We start from the raw sequence: 13,913 nt of genomic DNA on the forward strand, positions 1-13,913 counted from the left end.
TATTAAGGCTTCTGAAGACCAGACTGAAGCTCGAAGGACCACTCCATCACTTCATCCTGCTTCTCCTGAAGAATCCTTTACATTCTGTTCAGATCAACAACCAGCAAAGAATCTGTCTAACAATGACACCAACAAAACCAAGAATTTGACCAGAAGCACAGAAAAACAGCAGAAAACTACTGAAATAAAACAAAACCACGGATCGTGACGCTACCTCTCAGCTCTCCAACAAGAAAAGCAATGTTAGAACAGTCTGGATAAAGCTCAAAGCATACTGTATGGTTAGAGATGAGTAAACATCGCAACAGATAATCTTCACGGGGTCACACTCACCGTTTGGGACGTGAGCGAGATTGTGACTTTGCAGAGTGCTGATGGTGCTTCCAGTCGGGGGATGGAGAAGGAACAGGCGCCGGACGCAGAACAATATCCTGACGTTGATTGGTGTCTTGTTGTTGTTCATTAAGATCCGTTAGGGTGGTTTCATGGTCGAGTGTAGTTTTGTGTGAATTGTGAGCTGAGTGGGGATTTTTTGCACCATGGTTTGTAGTTTTGTTCTGTCATTGTTTTTCTTTACCCATGGTTCAAGTAACTTTATCAAAACAGGTAAGATACAGGTAGCAGCGTTATACTTTAATTTCAAACGTTCAGCACTGTTGTAGACATTTAAACAAGTTGATTAGACTTAACATTTAGGTTTCAAATTTAAAGTGGAAAAATATATCTGATGTTTACAGATGTTTCTTTAAAAACCTTAGACTACTGGAGAACAAACTGACCTTATTTCATCAAATAAACAGTTAAAAATGCATACAAATTAATTTGGATTTATTCTTTCTGAACATGGCTCCTTGGATAAATAACGTTATTAACTGACTTTATATGTATGTGAATGTTTCTGTTCAGTGCCCTGAGACGACTTCTGTTGCGATAAGGAGCTATATAAATAAACTGAATTGAACTGAAATAAAAAGGTCCCGAAAATCTTTTCAGGTTGGAGATTTTGTTGAGGGAGTAATTAGGCTTAATTATTTTAATTTTAAGATGTGAACACTGCAGGTTTGTTACTGATTTCAACACTGAAACTTTACGCTTTGATTGATTTTAAACTGTAATTTATTGGAATCTGAGATGGACCAGTCAGGGTGCACGCCACCTCTTCTCCCATAAGCAAGAATCATGACCTCATGACCTCCAAGTTGCAAAACAGCAGTCTAGATGGTGCACGTTATTTTTGTTGTCCACTTCCACACAGCAGCTTAGCCAAAAACAAATTTACAGATGAGCCTGACTGAAAGCTTTTAAAATGTATGTTGTTGCTTTCTGTTCCTCTGCAGGCCTTAAATTACCCCAATCTGCTGTTTAACTTTTTAAAGAAAAACCTCTATTCAGATATGATGAAGTGAATTCATTATTTGAGATGACAGAAACTCTTTAGATACAGCGACAGCACAAAACATCATAATCTAATTTTAAATCTTTAACATAAAGTCAGAGTCATAGTCTGCCAATCATTTCAAGATCCAAAATTAATCTCAAACACAAACATGTTTCATTTACATTAGTTATTAAAATGATTACATTTAATGACACAAGGGTTGTTTTAGTGCACAGACAAGAAATAAAGAAGAAGTAAAAGTCTTTTAAACAACCAAATGTAGTTTCTGTTAGACTTCCATGCAGGAAAAACACTAAATCAGGAACAACTTCTATTTATAAAACTATCTTTAAATAAATCCTAATGACAATCTAAATGAAGTTCTGTCTTTGAAATGAATGTCAGACTGTTGTCACCTAAAGGTTTAAAGCACATATGCTCCTGGTTTGGTCCTGTATCTGAATATAAAGGTATATATTTGTATTTTGAACAGCATAAAGACAAACATAAACATGTGCACTATATATAAATGTACAAATATGCACCTTTGTTCAAAGTACAGTGCTTGTTCATACCGTTTTATGTACGTTCCTGTACCTTGTTTATTTACTGTGCACATTTATGACTTAATCTACGGGTGTACACTTTAGAAAAATAAAATTCTTCTTATTTCTCATCAGTGAGCTTGTCAGATGAGTGTTTGGTGTCGTATTATTATAGGTTTTCTGTCACGCAGGTGTTAAAATGCATCTGCAGTGTTCTAGAATAAGAGAAACCAAACTGAGACTAGTTTGAGACACCTGCAACCACACTGCAGCTAAACTGAGATGATTTGTAGCACAGCTTTTTTTCCAACATGTTTAAAGGTCAAGTGACAGGACTGTGTGCTTCTGAGTCTCACAGAACAGATGTGAAAACCCACTGAGAACATTTGGAGACATTTTAGAGATTCCTTTAGGAACGTTCTCCACAAGTTGCAGCCCAGTGAGAGACTGGCAGTGACGGTTCTGAGACTGACATCATTCTGTCCAAATCATCCATCCATCAACTTCACCCGCTCTTTTTCTTTTCCGGGTTGTGAGAGTCGTTGGTGTCCACATCCAGCAGTCACTGTGCGAGAGGCGAGGACATGGACATGTCTCCTGTCTACCACAGTCAAATCAAGTGTTTGAAATCAACAAAAAGAGGTGGATGTTTGGGGGAAAAGGATTGTCACCAAAAGCTAAAAAGGTGTTTGAAATCAAATAAAAGTTGATGATCAGAGTCCATATTCTCTTTTGACAAATTAAAACTTTTATTGAACCAGACTCAACTTCTCGCCTGAGTCCCATTTCAATTCTTTCTGCAACAAGATTTAAGAAAGGCATGTTCATCCAAGCACCTTCAAACTGGAGTGATGAAGGTTAGGGGTCAAAGGTCAGAGGGTTGGAGGGTTGTCTGTACAGTTGCTGTGTTAATGAGCCCAACAGGAAAGAGTTGTCTAAAAAAAAAGGGACTATATCAGTTTGAGAAGTAAAGGTGGAGCCTTTTGTTGGGATTATTCTCGGGACAGTTGTTGCTTAGTTGGCTAGCTGACCCTGATGGGGCCGGGGGGCTGATGGGGGGGACGGGGTTCAGGGCATGTTAGGGATTAACTGTCTGACAACACGTTCATTCTTTGTTGGAGTTTCTGTGTGAATCTACAAACCTACATACGAGACAAAGACTCTCATTAGTTCAGACCTCCAGACCCAGTTTAGAACAAAACCTCTCCGACAGAAACTGGTTCTGGAGGTTCTGTCCGACTAATCATCTCCTTCATGTCGATGAACCTCCAATCAGACAGCGGCGCTCTCCTCCTGCTGCTGAAAACCGACCAATCAGAGAGCAGCGTTGGGCAGGATTTTGACCCTGCTCTGTCGCACGAGGTCCCTGAGCACGCACGTGAGGCCTCTGAGCGTGCACGCTCCTGGAACAAAACCAAAAGACAAAAAGGCCCACATTAAATCCAGCACTCTGCTTGTCCGTGCTGCGACCTTTGACCTCTGCTCCTCTCTTTCTTCTGGAGTGAAAAGCTTCATTCTTTCTGATTCTCAGCTCCAAGTTTTGAACTCAACTTTGAGAAAACGGGCTCAAATGGACTCGGACACACAGACCGGGTGAAGTGGTTCTGTCTTGAGTTTGAGGAACGGGTCAGGATCAGGATCAGGATCAGGAGATAACAGGACTGAGTGAAAGTGGGCTTATCTGGACAGGATGTTTTTATTCCTGTAAAACTTTCTGAGAACTTTTTGTTTGAACTTGGTTTAATTTAAATAAACCGAAATGAAATTTAAAAAAGGTTTTGTATTAAAAATGACAAACTCTTGTTGCTGCAGGTGGAATTATTCAACATAAAACATAAATGGAGGCAAAGTGCTGGAAAACTTAAAAATATATTTTAGTTTCCACATGTCTGATCATTTAATGGCTCTTAATGATCACTTGTAAAAGTAATAAAACAATGTAACATACAGTATAAAATGTAAAGTAAAAATACTGAAACTTTAACAAAATGATGTGATCATCTTTTGGATGTCTGTAAAGATTTTTCAGTAATAATAAAAAATGACTTTCTGCAAGTTTCCTTCTAATAAACTGGACTTGAACCGTTTGTATTTTTTGTTCCCAGTCTGAGATGTTAGTGCAGGCAGATGGTACGCTGATGTTTGCTGGCAGTTTGGTCAGAAAGGCATCAGGTTGGACTATTGTCGTAAATTATTAATAAATATAAAAATCTGTTAAGTCTTCAACTAAAATTTAAAACAAACTGTGGATGTTTAATAAACATGAGCTGCAAAATATTTTTAAAACTAATCTGAGTCCTTAAGTTACGCACAAAGTTCCTGCAGCGTGTGTGTGTGTTTGTGTGATATCTGATCTGAAGTCAGTGAAGCTTCAGCAAATATTTCAGCTCTGACACCTGCAGCCAATCACAGAGCACAACTTTCTGTTGCCGTGGCAAAGAACAAGTGGACATGCATGTGTGTGTGTGTGATGTGTGTGTGTTCAGTGTCCCTGTCCAGTCCTAATTGCCTCAGTCCTCCTCTCCGTCTCTCTGCAGATGTCTCGCTTCTTAATGTGCGTAGAAAGCAACAATCAACCCCATCTGTCCCAGTTTTTACTTACCTCCTCCTCCCCCCTGAAAAATCACCTCTGTGCCCCCTCCCCATCTACTAAATCTCCTTAGTAAGTCCGCCACACACTCCTCCACACACACACACTCCTCCTCCCATACAGGAGCTTGTCAGCAGAGAGGGGATTGAAAGCCAATCAAAAAGCTATAGAAGAGTCTTTGGTGTGAAGGGACACCATCAGGGGGGTCTGTTTGGTTCCCCCCTTAAAAAAAAACTCTGTTAGTGGGCACCAGCATCCTGAAACCCACCCTCCCATCCACCCTCCCATCCATCCATCCATCCATCCATCAACTGTTGTCTTCATTTCCTTCATTGCAATGGAGGCACATCTAACTTTTTATAATAAAAAAAAACTGTTGTAAAAGGGGACATGTAAAATGCAAAACTAAAATTGGATGCAATGATTTACCATTCTGACAAACCCATCTTTTTCCACAAAGGAACAGAAACCCCACTCATCCAGCACACACACTTTTTGCCCTGCTCCCCTCTGGAAGGAGGGTGAGGAGCATTAAGTGTAGAACCACTAGGCTGAGGAACAGCTTCTACCCTGAAGCTGTTAGACTCATGAATCCCTTACCAGAAAAATCACTGTACAGTAGTCCCTCGCTGCTTCACTGTTAGTTTATTGCGGACATGCTCTATCACGGTTTTTCAAAATAAGATTGGACATGACACACAATTGGCTAATTGATGGATGAGCTACACAATTGGCATGGACTTTTTATTTAAAATAAATTATTTTACATTATTTAGCACCTGCTGCAGTTTTGTGCAGCCCATGCTGCAGGATAAGCTTCCTGCTGCAGCTGATCAGCTGTTCTCAGTGCAGAGCTGAGAAGTGGGCGTGGCCAAGAGCGCTTGCAGGTTGCAAAGAGCAGAGGAGGCAGGGAGCTGAAATCATGACATGCTACCATACCATACCACTTTATTTATAAAGCACTCAAAACAGCTACAAAGCCGACCAAAGTGTGCTCTTTTAGATCTTTAGAGTTTAGAAGCATTGTTAAGAATATTGCAAGAGTGTGGGAAGTGTTTAAAACACCTTAATACACACACACACACACACACACACACACACACACACATATATATATATATATATGAACAGTAAAATAAACTACTACTTACTACTTAGACTACTATTCCTACTTTGTGGTTTTTCACTTGTCGTTGGTCTTCGGGGTATGATCCCCGTGATAAACGAGGGACTACTGCAAAGTCACTTTAATTGGTGATATGTCACTTTATCTGTGCTGCTGATTGCCCATGCTGCTGATCTTTTGCCTTTAAGCTACTGTATACCCATCTCCTCACAACAGACTCATGTTCACTGTATAATATTACATTATTATTGTTTAGCGTATATCTTAGATCCTTGTATAGCGTTTCTTATTTTATACTTTATATTTTTGCTATTTTAGAGTGTAACAGGGACCTTGAGTACATACAAAGTAATTTTGTTCCACCTCATGTACCACATGTGACGCAAATGACAATAAAGAACCTTGAACTTTTAACATATTGAGTGTTTAAACATAAATGTTTCCATTTTTGGAAAAACATTTTTAAATTTTATGGCAGCAACAAATCTAAAAGTAATTGTTCCAGGAGCAACAAAAGCTTGTAAAGGTACGATAAGCGAATAAGAAAGAGCTGGAGGAGTATTTACTAACTAGGTTACTTGTCAAGAGAAAGAGACTTTTAAAGAGAGATCTGTCAGAAGTAAAAATGGGCAGAGGCTCACCAGTCTGATTAAAAACCCATCTAATGATAGTGGAACAATTTCAGAATAATGGTCCTCAATAAAGACTTTGAATCTCCCATCTTCTTTTGCATAATCTCATCAACAGGTTTCACAAATCTGGAGAGAGAAAAAAAAAAAACAGCAGGAAAAATGTGCTGTAAAAATAAAAAATAAAAAAGTCTGAACTTTTTGAAAATTTCCCCAAATATGTGGATGAAGTGGCTGTGGCCAGATTACTTCAAATCTGATCTTTTAGGTAATAAGAACAAACTAAACACCTCGTGCCTCGCTGTGAACAGCAGTGAGAAATTCTTCAGGGAAGCCTGGAGTCTTGCTGAGATGTGAAACTGGGACAGAGGTCTACCTTCCAGCAGGACACAAGACCCTGAACGCATCACTGAAGGAACACTACATTGGTTTAAGGAGAACCAGTTAAAGGTCCTGGATTGGTCCAGTCAAAATCAAGACCTCAGTCCACCTGATAATCTCTGGTTTGAGTTAAAGAGTGTTGGACACAAGCAGCACCCATCAAACCAGAAGGAGTTGGAGACGTTTGGTCAAGAAGAATGTACAAAACTTCTGTGAAGACAAACCTAGAGAGACCTGGTGCTATAACTGATGCAAAAGGTGGCTCAGAAAAAATAAGTTTGCATCATCACAGTGGATAATTTGGATGAATTAAAATATGCAAAAGCCGCAGAATTTATTTTAAATTCCAGAAAAAGGGGATGAAAACTTCTGCAGCCACCATTTTCACAAAACTAAACAGCCGAGGTTTTGTTCTTTTGGTATATCAGATGCGTTGTGTCGTGTTTGGAACCCTTAATGTGGTTCTTGAAGCATTTCCCCACTGTGCTGAGGAGAGACAATGCTGCAGCTCAGGAGTTCCTCCTGCAGTGAGATGGTTGAAGCTCAGGTGGAGAAGTTCCTCCTGCAGGTTGGAGATGATTGATGCTCCTGGGCATCATGTAAATCAGGTCAGCTGCAGCAGGACTGATGGGCTGATTGATGACGAGTCCCTCCACTCGAGTGCTGCTCTTCTTTCTGTGTTTCTACTCCTTTGTCTGAACTCCCAAAGTGAAGCATTGAGACGAGTGAGTCTTTGTGACGCTCACAATGAGCCTTCAGCTTTGTTGGTGGTGGAGCTGCTTTTTATCTCAAACAACTGCAGCAGTGGAGCATGATGAGAGAAGATCCTGCAGAAATCTCCACAAAAACTGTAAAAAGTGTTACAGCAACAACCGAGGAAAACAAGAAGAAAGTCACTGTTTGTAACTTTACAGGAAAGAAACACTAAGACTTAATAAAATGCTTAAAATGATCTTGATGGAAATTAATTCAACAGGTAAAGTTGAGCAAATTTAAGTCTTTGTTCAAAAAGATGCCAGAGGAGAAAAGTGTTTGAGGTTTTACACCGCTTTCCTGTTTTATGTTTTTACATACATCTAATTCTGGAGACTTCGATCTATTTTAAATGTCTTAGCTTTTGTAGCTTTTATATGTACTTTTAAAATTATTTAATTTAATTTACAAACATTTTCTCCACAGAAATACACTGAGATCTTTTCCATTCATTCAGAAACCTTGTTCTTTTTAAATTATGTTTTAGCTTCCAGCTTTGTTCGTCTTCTTATTCTACTTTTAGTTTTTAGCTACTGTTTTGCTACATTTAGGTGTTATTATTTTTCAACTTTTATCTGAAATTATAGAAAACAATTAAGGAAAAATAAATATAAATATGTTTTTCAAGCAGCCAGCAGGAAGCACAAGCCAGTGCATCTCTTGTGCCCGTCCCAAGCCTGGTAAATGGTAAAGGTTGTGTCAGGAACGGCGGGCGATGAAAAACTTTTTTGCCAAAACTAATATGTGAGTTAATCTAAGTGACACCATACTGGATCGGTCGAGGCCCACAGGTTAACAGCGACCGCCACTGGTGCTGTTGACAAACAGGGTGCCGGTGGAAATTGTGCTACTGTCAAAGACCACGAGGAGGGAAACGTGTCAGGAGACAGAGGGAGAAGAGGAAAATCAAGAATGACAGGCAAAGGTAGAGAGCTGGCTGACATGACGCAGAGAAGGAAGGTAGATGGTTTATGTGTCCAAGAGACCAAGTGGAAGAGCAGCAAGGCTCACAGCATTGGAGCAGGATTTAAACTGTTGTACCATGGTGTGGATAGAAAGAGAAATGGAGTAGGGGTGGTCCTGAAGGAGGAGTTGGCAAAGAATGTAGTAGAGGTGAAAAGAGTGTCAGATAGGGTGATGTGCTTGAAGGTAGAAGTAGAAGGTCTGATGCTAAACATTGTCAGTGGTTATGCTCCACAGGTTGGATGTGATGTGGAGGAGAAATATACATTTTGGAAAGATCTGGATGAAGTGATAGAGAGTATTCCCAGGGAGGAGAGAGTGGTGATCAGAGCAGACCTGAATGGACATGTTGGTGAAGGAAACAGAGGGGATGAGGAAGTGATGGATAGGTTTGGTATCAAGGAAAAAAAAAACAGGAAGGACAGATGGTGGATTTTGCCAAGAGAATGGAAATGGCTGTAGCCAATAGACCTTTTTCACGCTTCCGCGTTTTAAAGCGGATGTGGTGTTAAACAACTTCCGGTGGCTATAGCGTTAGCATTAGACAGTGACGAAAATGGCTCAGTCTCGGCGCGGTTGCTTTTGTTCAGTTCCTGGCTGTTCTTGTGGGGCAAAAAAACAACCATATCTGTCTTACCATGCTTTTCACGACGTACCCAGACCAAAGGAGGCAGTGGATCCAAGCGATCAGAAGAGATGGTCCTGACTTCTGCATAAAGCCAGGGAGCACTTGTAGCCTGCATTTCACTCAGGAGGATTTTGTCCACGGATCCACCACCAGCTGCTTTAAAGGTTGAGCTGTTTCTTTCTCTTCACCTGGAATAATTTCACTGCACCAGCAAAGATGGAGTCTGCTTTTAGAGGGCTCAGAAACAGCAGCTTGTCCTCTCACAGAAAGCTAGCCAGGCTGAAGCTGCTACTGCTGCTGTCCACGTGAAACTCACTTCACCTGGTGGCACATCCACCCACAGGTAAATATCACAGTAAGATGGTACATTTCAAACTTGTCATGTAAGTCATGGAGAGATCAAGTTACATGCACTGACTCAAAAAATGTATTGATCTTAACAGAAATAATGACAACAATAATAATAATAATGTCAATAAGCTCAATAATTGAAACGATCTTGCTAATCGTATTTTATTTTGTGGTTTTACAGGTGCACTCCCAGCTGTCCTCGTTCTGCTCAGTCCTGCGTTGGTGGACTCTCACTCCTGCTTGAGTCACCATAATTAGGCAGTGTCTTACCTGAGAGAAGATTGGCTGGCTGAGCTAAAGGCTGGGGCCATTTACAACTATTTTGACTGAGAGGCCCATGTTTGTTTGTTTTGTAATTCTTAAATATTATTCATATTTGTTTTTGTTTACTTAATTTAATATTTATGTTCCAGGTTCAAGGTGGCAGTCCAGTTTTGTGTAGGTTCCGTTCCACTCGTGTCTCGTGCGTTACAGCTTGTGGGTGAATTTCTGTTCATGTTACCTTGACCCATCGTTTTGTCTTTTAGTTGACTGAACACTGGAAAGCCTCGGCCTTGGCTCAATATTTAAGAATCATTATTGCCTCCATTAGAATAGGCTTTTAACTTAGGGTTAACACAATTTATATTGTATCTTGGAACAGTCTCCTACTTACTTGTAAACAAACCCAAGTGCCTTTTCTGTGTATAAATTATGTCCTTGGATGAAAGTCCTAAGGTCGTGTTGCAGTAAGTTTATAAAATAAAAATAACATCCATACCCAAGCTTGTTACATATTGTTCTAGTGTTATGTAATTAGTTATTTAAAGGTTTTGAATTATTTTAAACATTCTTCAATTAAAACACACCTGAGCAGCAAACTGTACTGTTTTTATTTAATTTGTGGATTGATTCAGTTGTATTGAAAGGAAAACAAGTGTAATTTACAATATCTAGTAAAAAAAAAAACTTAACTATTTAACATTTTATAACTGTACACTATAAATTGATAGTGGATTATAGATATTTTTCCCAAATTATTCAATTTCTTTTTAAAGAAATTGGCACATTTATGTATTTTTCATGAGTAACAACTATTTACAGTATTTACAGTGATTCACAGCTTGAGACTGAATATTAGAAATGTGAAGGAACAAAAGGGTGATTTGTACATTTTATGATTCTTACTGCGGTGCTATAAACACATGGATGAAGGTGTTGAAGTAAAACATGTCAGCAGACGACTCCTCCGCACTTCTTCTGCAACACGAAACAGCAGTAAGCCTTGGTTGTACAAAAGCTGTACTCCTGCAGAACATCTGGACTGCTCCCTGGTTCTGGCCTCTGAGAAGACATTTCCAGTGACACTTGCAGAGACTGAAGATGTGAAGTGTGGACACAAAACACATGTTGGGAAGACTGAAGCTTCAGAGGAAGAGCAGGGAAGTGTGGAGCCATGTGGTCCAGAATGATGCTACCGCAGGACTTCTCAGGTGGGCACTGGTAAGACATCTGTGAGCCCTGTGGCACAGGACCACATCTGGATGGTACCAGCTCCAAACTTAGGATGTGCGATAAGTGGTTGGGACTTCAGATGCCGTAGTTTTTCTCCTGCTGTCACCCAGTGAGATATAAAACAGATAACTGTTTAAAGCACATACATATAATACTTGTTATAACATATTTAGCTTTAAACAAGTAATAGATTCTAGTTTGAAGATGAGCCGAAACAGCAGTAGAACAAAACAGACTATGCTGCTACAGCAACAGAAGACAAACTAACCACTGAACAAGATGTTACTGTAAGCTCTCAGTAGTACAGAAGTTGTCCATCGTACGTCAAAGTTCTTCAGCTGTCATAAATAAAGCATCTAGCTCTGACAACTACCTGTCCCTCGACAATATTTGACCTGTAGTTACGTATGAAGAAGTAAAGCGCAATTTGAACATCAAGCATCATAACATCTTACAACTAACATCTAGTATGTTTGCTTTCACAAATTGTAATGGCAAACACATATCAGAATGTTAAAATATCATTTAAAAGTTTATACCACGTCTGTCTCAAATATTCCAAATAATTTAGCACACAAAATTAGGCTTTATTACGATGTTTATGTACTTCATATGTTATAGCTAACGGTTAGCTCGCTAAACTACGTCTTTTCTTATCTTGATAGCTGTTGATATATTCTTCATGGAAGAACTTTTATCCTTTCTCAAGTTTATTGGTTCAAGAATTCGCCGCTGTGATTTCCTCCACATCAGCGAAAGAAAAGGCTGGCATTTGCATAGACTCGCAATAACAGGAAGTGACCCAGCACCAGGAGACGCTACTTCCGCTACTTGAGCATGCATCAGGATACTTCCGGTTGTCGTGAAAAAGGTCTATACCTATTTCCAAAAGAGGGAGGAACATAGAATGACCTGTAAAAGTAGATGGAGGAGTATGCAGGTCGACTACATTCTGTGTAGAAGAGGAAACCTGAGGGAGATTAGAAACTGTAAGGTTGTGGCAGGGGAGAGTGTGGCCAGACAGCATCGGATGGTTGTGTGTAGAATGACTGTTGTGAAGAAGAGAAAAAGAGTAAAATCAGAGAATAAATTGTGGAAGCTGAAGAAGGAAGAATGTTGTGAGGAATTCGGAGAGGAGCTGTTAAAGGGTCTGGGTGGAAAGAAAAAACTTCCAGATGACTGGGCTACTACAGTAACTTTAAAGAGACAGGTAGGAAGGTACTGTCATCTGGATAGAGAATGGATGATAAGGAGACATGGCGATGGAATAATGAAGTGCATGAAGTTATTCAGAGAAAGAGGTTAACAGAGAAGAAATGTGACAATGAGAGGACTGAAGAGAGGAGACAGGGATATAAGGAAATAGGACGTAGAGCAAAGAGGGAGGTGGCAAAGCAGAAGGTATATGATGAGTTGTATGGAAGGCTGGACATTAAAGAGGGTGAGAAGGACTTGCACCAATTGACAAGGCAGAGAGATCAGGCTGGAAAGGATGTGCAGCCGGTTAGGCTTGTGAAAGATAGTAATGGTAATGTTCTAAGAAGTGAGGAGATCATTACAGGAAGATGGAAGGAATATTTTGAGGAGGTAATGAATGAAGAGCATGAAAGGGAAAGAAGTGTAGAGGTCATAGAAGCTGTGGATCAGGAAGTGGGAAACATTAATGAGGGTGAAGCTCCAAAATCTCTGAACATAATGAAGATGGGGAAGGCAGTAGGACCTGATGACATACCAGTGGATGTTTTATCACTCACTGTGGTGATCCATAAAGAGGTAACAGCTGAAAGAAGAAGAATAAAGGAAAATTTGTATTCTTTTTATTTGATAAAGCTAACTGAAAACTCTGAGACATGATCTGATGTGAAACAGAAGAGAAAAGAGAAGGCAGGAGGGAGGAGGAGACAGAAAAGGAGAGAGAGATAAAAACAGAGGGTGAGACAGAAGAGGAAGGAAGCAGAAGATGAGCCAGAGGAGTAGCCAGCAGAAGAGTGAGGAGGACACAAAGTTGTTCTCTAACTTGACACTTGACTGACATTGGACTCTGCCTCCTCTCAGTGCCTCCTCCTCTGTCCTCTCACGGTCTTCTCTCCTTGTCTCCTCCTTGTCTCCTCTACATTTGACACCCGGCTGACTCCAGACTCTGTTTCCTCTGAAAGTCCTTTGTGTCGTCCCGCTGTGCGTGTTGTCCTCTGTGGCCTCTTATGTCACTCACAGGAGGACTGAGGGGCCCGGAGGGGCCTGGAGGGTCCAGGGGCCTGGTATGGACAGGGGCCCGGGGCCCCCGGTATTGGCCCGGGGCCTGGATCGGCCCCTTCTCCGGTCACGGTGTCTCCTCTTTCACTGACAGTTTGTTCTCAATTAGACGCCTTTTGTTTGGGAGTGAAAGCCTTCGGTGGAGCAGCTCGACGCTGCCAGCTGGGGGGAGGTGGGGGGTCAGGAGAGGGTATCTGTGTTATAATAGGGTGGGGGCGGGGTGGGGGGCATCAGGAGAGGGTATCTGTGCCATTATGGTGTTGTTTTGCCGCTCCTCGAACCCCCACCGCGCCACTCTTTACACTTGTCCTTTGAGCTCAGCTGAAAGGATCTTAACTAGTTTTTAAAAACGTCCTCGATGTCTAAATCTGACCGAGACGCCTTCAAACGGACACGAGGTTCTGCTGCAGGGATTCAAAACCTCTATAATCTCCAGAACCAAACACACAAATCAGAAGGAGCTTATTGATTAGAAACCAGCTGAATGAAACAACAAGAGCTGATAAAATGTTTTTATGAGAAAAAAAAACTGAATTTGGGTTTTACTGAAATACTTACTGAAACCCTTTGGGGGGCTCAGCAGGGCCTCTGGGGGCCCTCAGGAGGAGAGAATTTGAAAGTGACCTGTTGCATCCAGATTCGGACTGAAAGCAGAATCTGAGCCTAGCAGCGGTTTGGTCACACGACTGCAGCGACGGCTCTTCATCACATGTTAATCTGATCTAATCCCTGCAGAGCGGGCCGGACCACGAAGAATGGACACCAGAACAAGACGAGGTGAGGGGGATTAGGAACATGTTGGGGGGGGGGGGGGGGGGGGGG

Source organism: Nematolebias whitei, chromosome 4 (genome assembly GCF_014905685.2).
Source record: "Nematolebias whitei isolate Nwh7 chromosome 4, NemWhi1, whole genome shotgun sequence".
NCBI classification, from domain to species: Eukaryota; Metazoa; Chordata; class Actinopteri; order Cyprinodontiformes; family Rivulidae; genus Nematolebias; species Nematolebias whitei.